General features: G+C 41.9%; 1 protein-coding gene and 1 long non-coding RNA gene across 2 annotated transcripts in view; one reads left to right on the top strand and one right to left on the bottom strand.

Annotated features, from left to right (window-relative positions):
• mfn1a (mitofusin 1a) overlaps positions 1 to 14,152 on the bottom strand; it is a 125,459-nt gene that overhangs the window by 16,841 nt on the left and 94,466 nt on the right.
• LOC137003416 (uncharacterized) lies at positions 10,981 to 13,145 on the top strand. Its single transcript, XR_010891962.1, has 3 exons — positions 10,981 to 11,209; positions 11,645 to 11,765; positions 13,104 to 13,145. It is a non-coding gene; the product is annotated as an uncharacterized lncRNA (long non-coding RNA).

The raw sequence follows: 14,152 nt of genomic DNA, 5'->3' as shown, positions 1-14,152 counted from the left end.
GAGCTGGTTTGGCGGCGGAGACTGGAGAACTTGGCTCGGCGGCGGAGACTGGAGAACTTGGCTCGGCGGCGGAGACTGGAGAACTTGGCTCGGCGGCGGAGACTGGAGAACTTGGCTCGGCGGCGGAGACTGGAGAACTTGGCTCGGCGGCGGAGACTGGAGAACTTGGCTCGGCGGCGGAGACTGGAGAACTTGGCTCGGCGGCGGAGACTGGAGAACTTGGCTCGGCGGCGGAGGCAGGAGCGGCTGGCTCGGCGGCGGCGGCTGGAGCTGAGGGCTCGGCGGCGGCGGCTGGAGCTGAGGGCTTGTAGGCGGCGGCTGGAGCTGAGGGCTCGTAGGCGGCGGCTGGAGCTGAGGGCTCGTAGGCGGCGGCTGGAGCTGAGGGCTCGTAGGCGGCGGCTGGAGCTGAGGGCTCGTAGGCGGCGGCTGGAGCTGAGGGCTCGTAGGCGGCGGCTGGAGCTGAGGGCCAGTTCATTCCCTCAAATACAATTAAGATCCCCACAGGCACTGGAGCTGGCTCTGTGGGGACTGGAACGGGCTCTGGAGATACTGGAGCGGGCTCTGGAGCAGGTTTTTTCCTCCTCTTCCGCTTTCCGGACCCAGCAGGAGAGTGTGGGTCCAACGTGGGGCAGGAAGGAAGTTCACCGGAGGGGTAAGCGGAGGAATACGGAGGCTGACTAACTGGCCCAGCCGACCGTGTTTCTGGACGGACTGGAGACCAACACTCATCCACATAGAATTTGGAATTATTCAAAAACAAAATAAAATTGATAGTTTCACTTAAGGAGAGACGATAATCAGGTTCATGGAGACGGAGAGTGTTGTCATCCAGACCGTCCAAAAACAGGGCGATTAAATTAGCATCGGGCCAGTCAGTCAGATAAGCCAGCTCAACGAACTCCTCCACATACCTCTCCAGTGAACGACCAACCTGAAGAAGCCCGATGAGGCGATCGCCAGCAGAAAGGTGAGTGAGAGGCGTTGGAGGAGCGGTAGCCAGGGAGCCGGGGAGTGTCTCCATCTCTTTCCTTTTTGTGGAAAATCCAAAGTTTAGGTTTAAAGGTCCGTTCTTCTGTTACGGGTGGCTGGTAGAGAGATGAGGCAGATACGGATTTCCACAATAATAGACACTTTACTTCAAACAATGGCAATAAACAACAGACAGACACCTTAACAAAACAGAGAACGGACAAGGAGTGCAGGGAGTGAGTGCAATATATGGGGAGTGCTGACAATAGAGTCCAGGTGCAGGTGATGAGTGCTGATGAGGAGCAGACGAGGGAAGTGAGTGCAGGTGTGGAAACAGGAGGATCATGGGATATGGAGTCCAGGAAGACAAGGGATCTGTGACACGTGTTTGTATAGATATATTTTAAAAATACAATTAAGAAAATCAGGGGCCATATTATGGAAAAAAAAATCTCAGAAATGCTGTTAAGAATAGTCTTAATTTTTGACTTATGAGGCAAAACATTCTTAGTAAAAAGTAGGACTTGTCTAAGAGTAGAAGCCTTTTATAAAGAAACTAAATGCAACTTTCAGCAAAGTATAAGACTGATTCTTAAGTGTTGACTGAGTGATGGAATAAGATCTACAGTGATGTATATAGACAAAATGGCCACCATCAACCAAAAGTGAGTCTGCAGGTGTATATGTTATATAATATTAGCATTATATGGTGTCATATAATGCTAATATTATATGACACCATTGATTTGCTACAACACATAAAATGGTATTTTAGTAACAGTTTACTTTATGTTGAATAATTCTTTGATAAATTAAAGCTGCAGTCCGTAACTTGTTTTGGTTAAAAATGATCCAAAATCAATTTTTGAGCAAGTACATAACCAGCCAGTGTTCAAAACTATCTCCATTATCTTAGCTCGATTCACAACAGTAAGCTTGTAATAATGTTTTATAATAAGAGCAACATGGTGGATTTCGGTGGGAAATTCAAGCATGCAGCAGTTCCTCTGTGCGTCATTACGTCACGTCTGTAAACAGAAAGGAAGGAGTCACGTCCAGGCTAGTCGGTTTTATCACGTGAGGACGCTGCTGGTAGCGGGTCATTTATAGCCTGTTCTCACAGCAGCTGAAATAATTAAACTTATCATTTTGATGGCGGATTGTAATCCAGAAAGATCCAAATGACAATCATTAGTGACTACTGGAGATTCACCGATTGTCAAAAAACAAAAGACTTTGGACTGTGGAGTGGCTACAGAAATTGAAATCTACAAGTAACGCTAATATAAACTAAATACACAGTCACGCAATGCTGATGTTGTTAACATTAACAATTTGAGAACAATATAACAGTATTACATACTATAAAAAATGCATTTCTTATAGTAATATGACCCATTGTGCTCTGTTTCACTGCCTGTATCCACTTTTGTGTCCTTAAACATTAGTTTTTTTGGGATTGACAGCTTATGAATACTTATTTCTGGGTTTTTTAGCTTGTTAGCTGTACACCTTGTCACACAGCAGCTTTTAGACATTGTTCTGTTTTTTGTAATAAGTCGGAAAAGGCAAGGAGGCAGCCTCACGCAATGCAAAGTCAATGGAGACGGATGGATTGTTTCCCCCCCGGTGGGCGTGGTTTTCAGACTATGACGCATGTCGCTCTATCTCTATGATGTTAAACACCTAATTCTCTATAGTGAGTTTAATATTTAATTGCTTCTCTCTTGTTTTTGCATGTGTTCATAATTTCTTTGTATAACAGCCTGGCCAAAAATAACTTGAAATAATTTGAAATTTCATTTCATTATCACACATGAAACAAGTGACTCCAAGCACAGCTACACAATATGCTTGCATCTTTCATACGGCTGGACATCACATTTGGCCACTACTCTATGGCAGTTCATTGACTTTCCAACTGACCATCAAACCATTTGGCAAAAGAAAGCCACTTTTTATCTTTGCAGATGCTTCTCCTTAATATTTGAAATGTCTTTATTTAAATAAATTTATTACATGGCTCCCTGCAATGCTTGAATCTCATTGGTCAATTGCAACATTCCAAGGTCTACTATTGCCCGATAATGACCATTTTCAATAGCAATGCTCTAATAATGGACAGGTCATCTGAGAGACTAAACTTATAGCTTTTCACCATTACAACATTCTGTTCTAATCACCCTGTCAGGGATGATATAGCGCTTATAATCAGATAGATGTACAACCCTATTTCCAAGTTGGGTCATTTTGGAAAGAGTAAAATAAAATTTGAGTAAAATCTGGGATTTGTTAATTCTCTTGAACCTTTATTTAACTGACAAAGGTACAAAGATGTCTAATGTTTTCACAGACCAAATTAATTGTATTTTTGTAAATAAAAACTAATTTAGATTTTGATGGCTGCAACACACTCCTAAAAAGTTTGGACAGAGGCAAAATAAAAGTGAAAAGCTATTAATATATTAATGAATTAATAATGAGCTATATAGAATATCCAAATTGAAATGGTCCACAATTAGCAGGTGAATTTGTAATAGGTGAACGTGCCGTGACTGGGTATAAAAGGAGCATCTCAGTCTTTGCAAGCAAAGATGGGTCATGGCTCACTATACTTTTTGGCAAATGTAATGTGAAAATTGTCAAACAATTCAAAAATCACATTTCCCTTGCAAGCCACATGTGTTCAGGAGTACTTTGGAAATCCATTGTCACTTAATATAGTAACTTATCCCACTGTACAAATTAGTGACCCTACAAGTCTGCGTAAACCATCAAAATATGAGGAAAATATTTTTTATTCATATTTTTTAATTTTAAAATATGAGGGAAGAACAAAACTTTGTCAAGGTATTTATCTGACAAAATTATTTGGCAAAAAAGAAAAACTACAGCTACTGGTTTTAGAAAAACAAAACAAACAAACAAACAAAAAATATACATTGACTGCAACATGATCAGTTATAAATATTTCATTGGTCCTCTCTCATTTTTGGATGTGAATATTATATCTTTGTATGACAGCCTGACCAAAAATCATGTCACACAATTTGACGTTTCATTAAGTTAAAATAAAACAATTGTATCCATAGAAACTGATTCTAGATCACTACCTTGTGATAATTTTGCACACTGCAAAGCAATATTTAAAAAAAAAAAAATTAATAATAAAAAAAAAATAATATACTAAATTTTCAGTGTCTCAATTAAAGATTTTATTTGATTTTACTTTTGTTGTTTTATCAACTCCCTGTCATCTTTTAACTCCAATACATTATATTTCTGTTGGAAAGTGTATGGTCTCCTCCTCCCTGCTTCCATCTTGTTACTCCTAACTAGGTTAGGATACCTCTCCTGCTGTCTTATGTCTGTAGGATCTGAGACCTAGTCTGTACAATTAGGAAACTTTATGAATCATACTTATTCTTAAGTCAAGGAACAAATTACAACACACTTAACCCTCATGCGGTGTTCGGGTCATTTTGACCCGAAGACGACTTTCTTTTCCCCAAAAATACTAGTAAGTGTTATCACATTGGACTGAAACTTTGTTCACACAGGGTATAACTACTTATCAATTTTTTTGATAATTTTCATATTTTTGGGGGTGAAGGTTTTTCACCTTGTCACACTTGCAGTGTTCCTGGTCAAAAATGACCGGCTTACAAAAAAATTGCTTATAAATCTCTCATTATGCTATATTATTACCAAATATTGGATTCAATCTTTTTGTCAGCTTGTTTTCTTTCATTTAGGACTGGTTTTGTGTTTCTTTTTGCATCTGATTAATCGTAGGCCTCATTTATCTGAAAGTAGGCACCATAGTATTTGAATGAAAAAAAAAAAAAATGTGTTTTGTGGATCATTTTGTCAAATCACACAAGTGTGCTTTAATGTTTAAGCAGAAAGTGTGTTTTGAAAAGTTTTTATTTCTTTTACATAGAGATGAACTTTATCCTCAAATCAGTGAGGCTCAGATCAATGAGTCAATCAGTTTTAAAAAATAAATACAAAACCTGTCCTAATTTAAAGAAAACAAGTTGACAAAAAGATTGAATCCAATATTTGGTAATAGAATAGTGTAACAATTGATTTATAAGTCATTTTTCTGCAGGCTGGTCATTTTTGAACAAGTGTGATTTTGTTCCATTTTGTAAGAAATAAAAACAAAATAAAAACATTTCAAAACAAATTTTTATATTTAAACATTAAAGCACACTAGTGTGATAAACTGCATTTTTTTTTTTTTTTCATATTTTGTGCAAAGTTGACAAAATTTTCCACAAAAAACACTTTTTTCACTCAAAAACTGTGGTACATGAGCTCAGGGCCCGGCAGTTAAAAGCTACAGCTAAAAGCAACTTTTAGTAAAGTATAAGACTGATTCTTAAGTGCTGACTGAAGTCGCACTTAAGTGTTGTGAACTAAGGACTACAATGATGTCACCTTAAACTTGTGGGACCAAATGGCCCCACAATGTAATAAAAACCTGAGATCACCTACGTTGTGGGATCCAGCCAGCGGTCCCCACGAGGGAAATGGATTAATAAACATACTAAAAGATGTTTTTTTGAAAATGTAAAAATGCAGAATGTTTCCTGTGATGGTTAGGTTTGGGGTTAGGCCTAGGGTAGGGGGATAGAAAGTACGGTTTGTACAGTATAAAATGCATTGCAGCCTATGGAAAGTCCCCACAATTCACAAAAACAAACGTGTGTGTGTGTGTGTGCATGTGTGTACAGTATATACACTATATTGCCATTAACAAGTTTGTTTGCCCATATAATCTTAAAGGTATAGGTTTAGCTAGTTTGGCTTGCTGTCCACTGATGAGGGGCTCGATAAAGCAGCTTCAACTCAAGCTCTGATATACCCCCACAGTGAATAAATATAGGATATGATTACATAGGGCAAGGTACCTGAGATGAAGGTTTGGGGAGGTGGAGGGATGCTGGAACAGCTGAGACTAAAGAGAGGTAAGCAGCTGCTTATATACTCTGGCTGTTGATTGGAAGATTAGATGGGGTTGCTCCTTCCTAAATTACATTTAGGAACTTCACTAAGAATTGTGGGACACCCCTCCAAATCATTGAATTCAGGTGTTCCAATCACTTCCATGGCCAAAGGTGTATAAAATCAAGCGCCTAGGCATGCAGACTGCTTCTACAAACATTTGTGAGAGAATGGGTCACTCTCAGGAGCTCAATGAATTCAAGCATGGTACCATGATAGGCTGTCATCTGTGCAATAAGTCCATTTGTGAAATTTCCTCATTACTAAATATTCCACAGTCAACTGTTAGTGGTATCATAACAAAGTGGAAGCAATTGTGAACAACAGCAACTCAGCCACGAAGTGGTAGGCTGAAGCGCACATTGTGCAGAAGTCGCCAACTTTCTGCAGAATCAATAGCTACAGACCTCCAAACTTCGTGTGGCCTTCAGATTAGCTCAAGAACAGTAAGTAGAAAGCTTCATGGAATGGGTTTCCATGACCGAGCAGCTGCATCCAAGCCTTACATCACCAAGTGCGATGCAAAGCGTTTGATGCTGTGACGCCGCCACTGGACTCTAAAGCAGCCGAGATGTGTTCTCTGGAGTGACAAATCACACTTCTCTGTCTGGCAATCTGATTGTTACAGATCCCGTGTTCCCCTGGACTCCATTTCCCATGATCCTCCTGTTCTCCACACCTGCACTCACTTCCCTCGTCAGTTCCTCATCATCACGGATCACCTGCACCTGGACTCTATTATCTGCACTCCCTTTATATTGCACTCACTCCCTTCACTCCTCGTCCGTCTTAATGTTATGTTTACGTTGTATGTTTGGTTCTTCTTGCCTTTTGGATTAAAGTATTGTGTATTGTGGAAATCCGTACCTGCCTCATCTCTTCAAACCAGTACAACTGTAACAGAAAGACGGACCCATATAGACTGGATTTCCACAAGAAGATGGAGACTTTGACCAGCTCCCTGGCTCCTGCTCCTCCAACGCCTCTCACCCTGTCACCCGGCGATCGCCTTATCGGGCTCTTCCAGATTGGACGTTCACTGGAGAGGTATGTGGAGGAGTTCGTAGAGCTAGCTTTTCTGACTAACTGGTCTGAGGCACGTTTAATCACCCTGTTTCTGGACGGACTGGACGAGAACACTATCCGTTTTTATGAACCTGAAGATTATTTTTCCCTGAACGAAACCATTAATCTAATTTTATATTTAAACGGATCTAGTTTCTATTGTGATGAGGTTCAGGATATGTGTTCATCTCGTCCAGTCTCTCCTGAAACACGGGTGGCCAGGCCAGTTGGTCAGCCTGCGTCTCCCTCCGCATATCCCTCCAGTGAACTGATTTCCTGGTCAACGCTGGACCCACACTCCTCAATTGGGTACAGAAAGCAGCGGAGGAGGAAGCAGCCCGCTCCAGTCTTTCCAGAGCCCGCTCCAGTCTTTCCAGAGCCCGCTCCAGTCTTTCCAGAGCCCGCTCCAGTATCTCCAGAGCCCGCTCCAGTCTTTCCAGAGCCCGCTCCAGTATCTCCAGAGCCCGCTCCAGTATCTCCAGAGCCAGCTCCAGTATCTCCAGAGCCAGCTCCAGTGCCTGTGGGGATTTTAATTGTATTTGAGGGGATGAAATGGCCCTCAACCCCAGTCTCCGCCGAGCAAAGTTCTCCAGTCTCCGCCGAGCAAAGTTCTCCAGTCTCCGCCGAGCAAAGTTCTCCAGTCTCCGCCGAGCAAAGTTCTCCAGTCTCCGCCGAGCAAAGTTCTCCAGTCTCCGCCGAGCAAAGTTCTCCAGTCTCCGCCGAGCAAAGTTCTCCAGTCTCCGCCGAGCAAAGTTCTCCAGTCTCCGCCGAGCAAAGTTCTCCAGTCTCCGCCGCCTACGAGCCCTCTGCTCCAGCCGCCGCCGCCGAGCCGGCCGCTCCAGCCGCCGCCGCCGAGCCGGCCGCTCCAGCCGCCGCCGCCGAGCCTGTCGCTCCAGCCGCCGAGCCCTCTGCTCCAATTATGAACTTTGCAAAGACTATTTTCCCTCCCTCTCCCACCTCCATCCATTTGTGTTTATACTGCACCTCCACCTCAAGCCCCCTCGCCCAGATCTCCACCTCGGACCTCTGGGCGATTACCTTCACCCCGGCTCCAACCTCCCTCTGCTCCACCGTTGTCCATCAGTCCACCAGTTTCACCAGTATCCATCCTGCCTCCACTCACACCTTGTCCACTTGTCAGCCTGCCATCCCCTCTGGACTTCACTCCTCCGTCTCCGCTCCGTCACTCCATCCCTCGGTTTCTGTTGGCCTCCTCATTCCCCCCGGTGTTCGTTTTGTTGGCTGTCCTCCTGCTTCCACTGCGGCCTTCTGGAGCCCCGGCTGCGCTTCGGTCGGCGGAACCTACAGTTCAGCCATCACCCGCCGGTCCCTCACCGCCGCCTGGGCTCAACGCCTCTATGGCTTCGGCCCCTGTCCCTCCATGGCTGCCCTCGGCCCCTGACCATCCATGGCTGCCCTCGGCCCCTGACCCTCCATGGCTGCCCTCGGCCCCTGACCCGCCATGGCTGCCCACGGCTCCTGACCCGCCATGGCTTTTGAGCCTGCCCTGGAGACCTCCACTCCAGTCTACTCCTCCCCCTGCTCCGGTTTGAGGTCTCCAGGGCGCTGTTACAGATCCCGTGTTCCCCTGGACTCCATTTCCCATGATCCTCCTGTTCTCCACACCTGCACTCACTTCCCTCGTCAGTTCCTCATCATCACGGATCACCTGCACCTGGACTCTATTATCTGCGCTCCCTTTATATTGCACTCACTCCCTTCACTCCTCGTCCGTCTTAATGTTATGTTTACGTTGTATGTTTGGTTCTTCTTGCCTTTTGGATTAAAGTATTGTGTATTGTGGAAATCCGTACCTGCCTCATCTCTTCAAACCAGTACAACTGTAACACTGATGGACGAGTCTGGGTTTGGCAGTTGCCAGGAGAACGGTACTTGCCTGACTGCATTGTGCCAAGTGTAAAGTTTGGTGGAGGGGGGTTATGGTGTGGGGTTGTTTTTTCAGGTGCTGGTCTTGGACCCTTAGTTTCAGTGAAAGGAACTCTTAATACTTCAGCATACCAAGACTTTTTGGACAATTTCATGCTCCCAACTTTGTGGGAACAGTTTGTGGGAACTTCCTGTTCCAACATGATTGCACACCAGTGCACAAAGCAAGGTCCATAAAGACATAGATAAGCAAGTTTGGTGTGGAGGAACTTGTCTGGCCTACACAGAGCCCTGACCTCAACCCGAAAGAATTAGAGCAGAGACTGCGAGCCAGGCCTTCTCGCCAACATCACTGCCTGACCTCACAAATGCACTTCTAGAAGAATGGTCAAAAATTTCCATAAACACACTCCTAAACCTTGTGGAAAGCCTTCCCAGAAGAGTTGAGGCTGTTATAGCTGTAAAAGGTGGTCCAACTCCATATTAAACCCTAGGTAATATATATATTGTAATATATAATATATACATACAACAGTTCTTTCTGGTTCTCGAATCTGATTGGCTGATAGCCATGCAATATTTAGTGATAAACAGCACTCCAACCTTTTCACTGTTTGTTTGTATCACTCCGCTTGAAGCAACTGTCATGACACCTGAGCAAATCCACTGTAATTTTTTACAAATACTACACTTGTTGTACCACGATCTGTAGTTTTAAGAGTTTTTTAGGTGAGAATGTAGTTGTTTTGACCTGAAATATCTGACTCATATTTAATCATGGCGCCTATTTTACTATTTGTTTAGATGTTTTCAGAGATCCGAACTCTGGGCCATCAGTGGGCGTTCAGGGGTTGTGTAATCGCCAAAAACAGCTTCACCTCGGTCAGTACTTCGGGGATTTGCTGCTGTGTCTTAAAGTGGTTAAACATGACATACAATTCATTCTGGGTACATAAAATGGGCAATCTTTGGTCTTAATAATCTATTACTTGTTCGAATTATGCTATGTTAAATTTGATAACTTAATATTAAGGTTATATTTAACTTACAACCTTTATAGCATAGCATATTGGCTACAACTAGACAGGAAATATCAGATGAAGACTCTTCTCCGCTCTTTAAAATAATTTCCATTCATTAAATATTTGTGAAACCCACATACAGGCATAAAGTGTGACCAATAGCATTGATTTTATAAAAATAAAATAAAACAAAAATGAGGAAATATAGAGATACGAGGTTTCCGCTGATACTGACGATATCTTAACTGTGTAGCATTTATTATTTTATTTGTTTATTTTTTTGCTGTTTGGTAATGATCCACGGCACACTTGACAACCTGTCTGGGAAACACTGCTATAGAGCACTGCTTTTGTACGTTTGAATGAATTGTACAATTGTTTATTTCTTACTGTTATTTATAATGGCTATTGTTGTTCATTTAAATATTTTTGTTCAATAAATATTATTTTATATAAATATGATGTATTTGAGAAAGGGTCCATTAGTGCGTAATATGGATTGAATGAACATTACATTACGCCATTGTCACGGGTGTTTTGGTTTTGTGTTCATGTTTTGGATTTCATGTCTTTTATTTTGTAGTTTTATTCATGTTGCTTGTTTGTGTTATGCTTCCCTTGCTCCTCATGTTCTCCCTTAGTCTATGTGGCATGTTCTCATTGGTTGGTTATAGCCATGTGGTTTTCAGTTCTGTTCTTTCATTGGTTCTCTTGTTCCTTGTGTCACTTCCCCATTGGTTGTTTTAGTAATGTGTTCTCTTACCCTGCGTTCCAATGTCCATACTATTCATCCTAAATAGTATGTAAGATTAAAATAAGTGTGTCCCAAAGCATAGTATGTTGAAAAGAGTATGCCAAAAGTCCCCGGATGGTCTACTATTTCCGGTAGATTTTCGCAGTGTGGATCCGTGCACACTATAGAGGCTAATATTGCCCACAACCCATTGCGCCTTGGACGAGGATTCAGTTCAGAACTACAAACACGAGTAAAAAGTAAAAAAAAAAAACTACAAAACATGGCGGATATACGCGATCGACGCTGAGAGATTTGAGTGACTAATAATCAGTTTAACCTGATAGAAAATGTATATTTAATGTTACCCGTGTTATTTTTCATCTGCAAATACCAATGTGGACTTTTATAAAGATCCGAATGGCCATTAACTTTTAAATGCATGCATTAATATGAGGAGAGTTCTCCACATGAAAGACCCGCGACTGCAGATCAACGTGCTGCATTTCACTCCGATACGGTAGGAAATTAACTAAATGAAATGTGGAGGCTGTAAGATGACTGACAGGGCAGTTTACGGTGACAGGATGCGACAGATAGAAAAGAAGCGATTGCATGACGTGATAGTATGTCCCAAAGCTTGTCTACTCTTTTACTACACACTCAAAAGTAAGTACTTTTTTGTTCACAGAAAGAGTACATACTTTTAGGGCGTAGTATAAGTAGGCGAATTGGAACGCAGCATATGTTCTTGTATTTATAGCCGTTGTCTTCCCCATGTTCCTTTGTCGTGTATTGTTAATGTAACCTGCTGTCGGTGAGTCATTTAGTCAAGTCTGCTCAAGTTCAAATCTGTTAAAGTTAAAGTCTGTTCAAGTTCAAGTCAACTGTTTGCTTTGTTTGTTCACTTTCATACAATAAACTGCTCTTGGGTTCTCACTACGCTTGCCTCCAGTGGACTCCTGTTACAGAATACACGACCAACTATGAACCCAGCAGTTGCCCTCTTGCATATACGCCAAGGCCATCGTACCATTGAGGACTATGTTGAGGAGTTTTGTGGACTATGCTGCCAGGTAGACTTCAATGATATTGCCTTAAAAGACTTTTTTCGTTTTGGATTAAATGAACCTATTCGTTCAAGGCTTCCTGTGGGAAAAATTCATTTTTCCCTGGCTCACCCTTACGAAAGGAAAATATATTTACCAATATATTTCTTAAAATATATTGTGATATATTGTAATATATTATTTTCCCTTTTTATTTTCCAATATATTATATATTTTAATACATTGAATAACATATTGATGATACATATATTATACACTATATTATATATTCTTGTAATATATTGCAATATATTTCTACCAAAGAGACTATCACTGTGCTATAGCATGCACAGTGTAACAGACACGTCAGGTTCCACCTCACTGCCATACCCACGTACCCAATCACCGGAGTACTAATCACCACCACCTGCCACTCATCAGCACTGCAATCAACACCACTACAAAGACTCTCCACACACACACACTCACTGTCTGGTCTCGTTTGCACTACTATCTATGTATGCTAACCTTAAGGACGCCTAACGCCATACTTACCTGTTCCAGTCGTCTCATCCATCTCCTTCGTCTCCCGTCCTCCTTGTGTGATTACCTACCTGTGTGTGTGAGTGTCTCCGCCAGCTTCAACCATCCCATCTCTTCAGCTGCATCTGCAAGACATTATCAGGACAGTATCATATTCCCTTCATCTCTCCAGTACTCATTATCTGCTTACCATAACCCAGTGCTCTGCTTATTATTAATAAACTCACCTGGATTGTTTATGCCTCTGCCTCCGTGTCTCTGTACCGTAACACACAGCCGTTACTTTTTAATTAAAGTTATTATAGTCTTAATGGTGTTCAGCCAATCATAAACCTAACCACACACTCTACTCTTCAGCACAATGGTAACCCCAAAAACTCACACATACCAGAAAACCTTTTAAATTCCAAAATAATACAACTTTAAACACTTCATTTCTCATGGGCCTTCTGCTAATTTTATGGCACACCCTTCCCATGGGTCAAATGAAACATTGTATCAAACCAGTCAATACACCCCAGAGGCAAGATGCCTTCATATGACGCACTTAACAATGGTCTTGTTCATTTGACCGCCACCACAGATCTCCTCCTATATCAATATTGAGCAAAACACATGAAATGGCACTTAATTTTAACATTTACTTTCCTTTAAAGTGCATATTGCAGGTTAAACATTTTTTTTCGAGATGAATATATAACCTTGTACAAAAATACCATATAAAAAGGTACTGCATGGTTTAAAAATGTTTTGCAAGACATAAGCGCATGAATTTAGTAGATAAAGTGACTGTCTCTGTAAAAACCTTTTTTTTTTTTTCAGCGTCGCGTCATTTTACGTCACTCAAGGGAGTCGATCGCCGAGCTCTATGTTGACTCAGTGCAGAGTAGGTTTATATTCACTAACAGCGGTCGTGAATCAGTGTGTTTTCGGTAGTTTTTGTATTCTATTTATCATCGTCATGGTAAATTATTGTTTGTGGAGGCTGCACAAACTCCAGCCTGTCAGGACTTCGAATCCAGAGGTTTACGAACAAGAAAAAACGACTACCTGCTACCACCCCGGGTGTTTTGTGCAGATGAAGAGAGGGGACTTACTTCTGCATCTGCTTTGAAAAACGTGTTCATTATAGACTGGAGGATTATCATCCCGGCGATATGATGGAGTTCAACATTGTAATACTACTGTAAATAATTATATTAAATGAATAAACACACACGCGATGCTTCTTCGCCATTTTTACTTGAATCAATTTCAACACTGATGAACAAATTATGTACACAAATGCATACAGTCTCACACTCACATAAAACAGTTTTGAATTATGTGCTGGTAATGCACTCCAATTTCATTCATGCCATATATAAACTTGACTGTAAACATATATAGCCTATACATTCAAGTTCACACAACTACATAAATCACGGTGTCATATACATCCCCACATTTGTTTTTTTTTATCTTTTTTTATTAGGGCCAAAGCCCAAGGGGCTGAAGGCCCTTTTGTTTTCTTTAGGATTATTATTATTAGGGCCCAAGCGAATTAAGCGCGCAGGGCCCTCTTGTTCTTCTAAGAATTATTAGGGCCAAAGCCCTGTAAGGGGCTGAAGGCCCTTTTGTTTTCTTTAGGATTATTAGGGCCAAAGCCCTGTAAGGGGCTGAAGGCCCTTTTGTTTTCTTTAGGATTATTATTAGGGCCCGAGCACCGATGGTGTGAGGACCCTATTGGAATTGCTCCGTTTATTATTATTAGGGCCCGAGCACCGATGGTGTGAGGACCCTATTGGAATTGCTCCGTTTATTATTATTATTATTAGGGCACGAGCACCGATGGTGTGAGGACCCTATTGGAATTGCTCCGTTTATTATTA

This window comes from Chanodichthys erythropterus, chromosome 16 (genome assembly GCF_024489055.1).
Source record: "Chanodichthys erythropterus isolate Z2021 chromosome 16, ASM2448905v1, whole genome shotgun sequence".
Classification (NCBI taxonomy): domain Eukaryota; kingdom Metazoa; phylum Chordata; class Actinopteri; order Cypriniformes; family Xenocyprididae; genus Chanodichthys; species Chanodichthys erythropterus.
The sequence above is the reverse complement of the archived record's forward strand: the minus strand, read 5'-3'. Positions and strand labels throughout refer to the sequence as shown.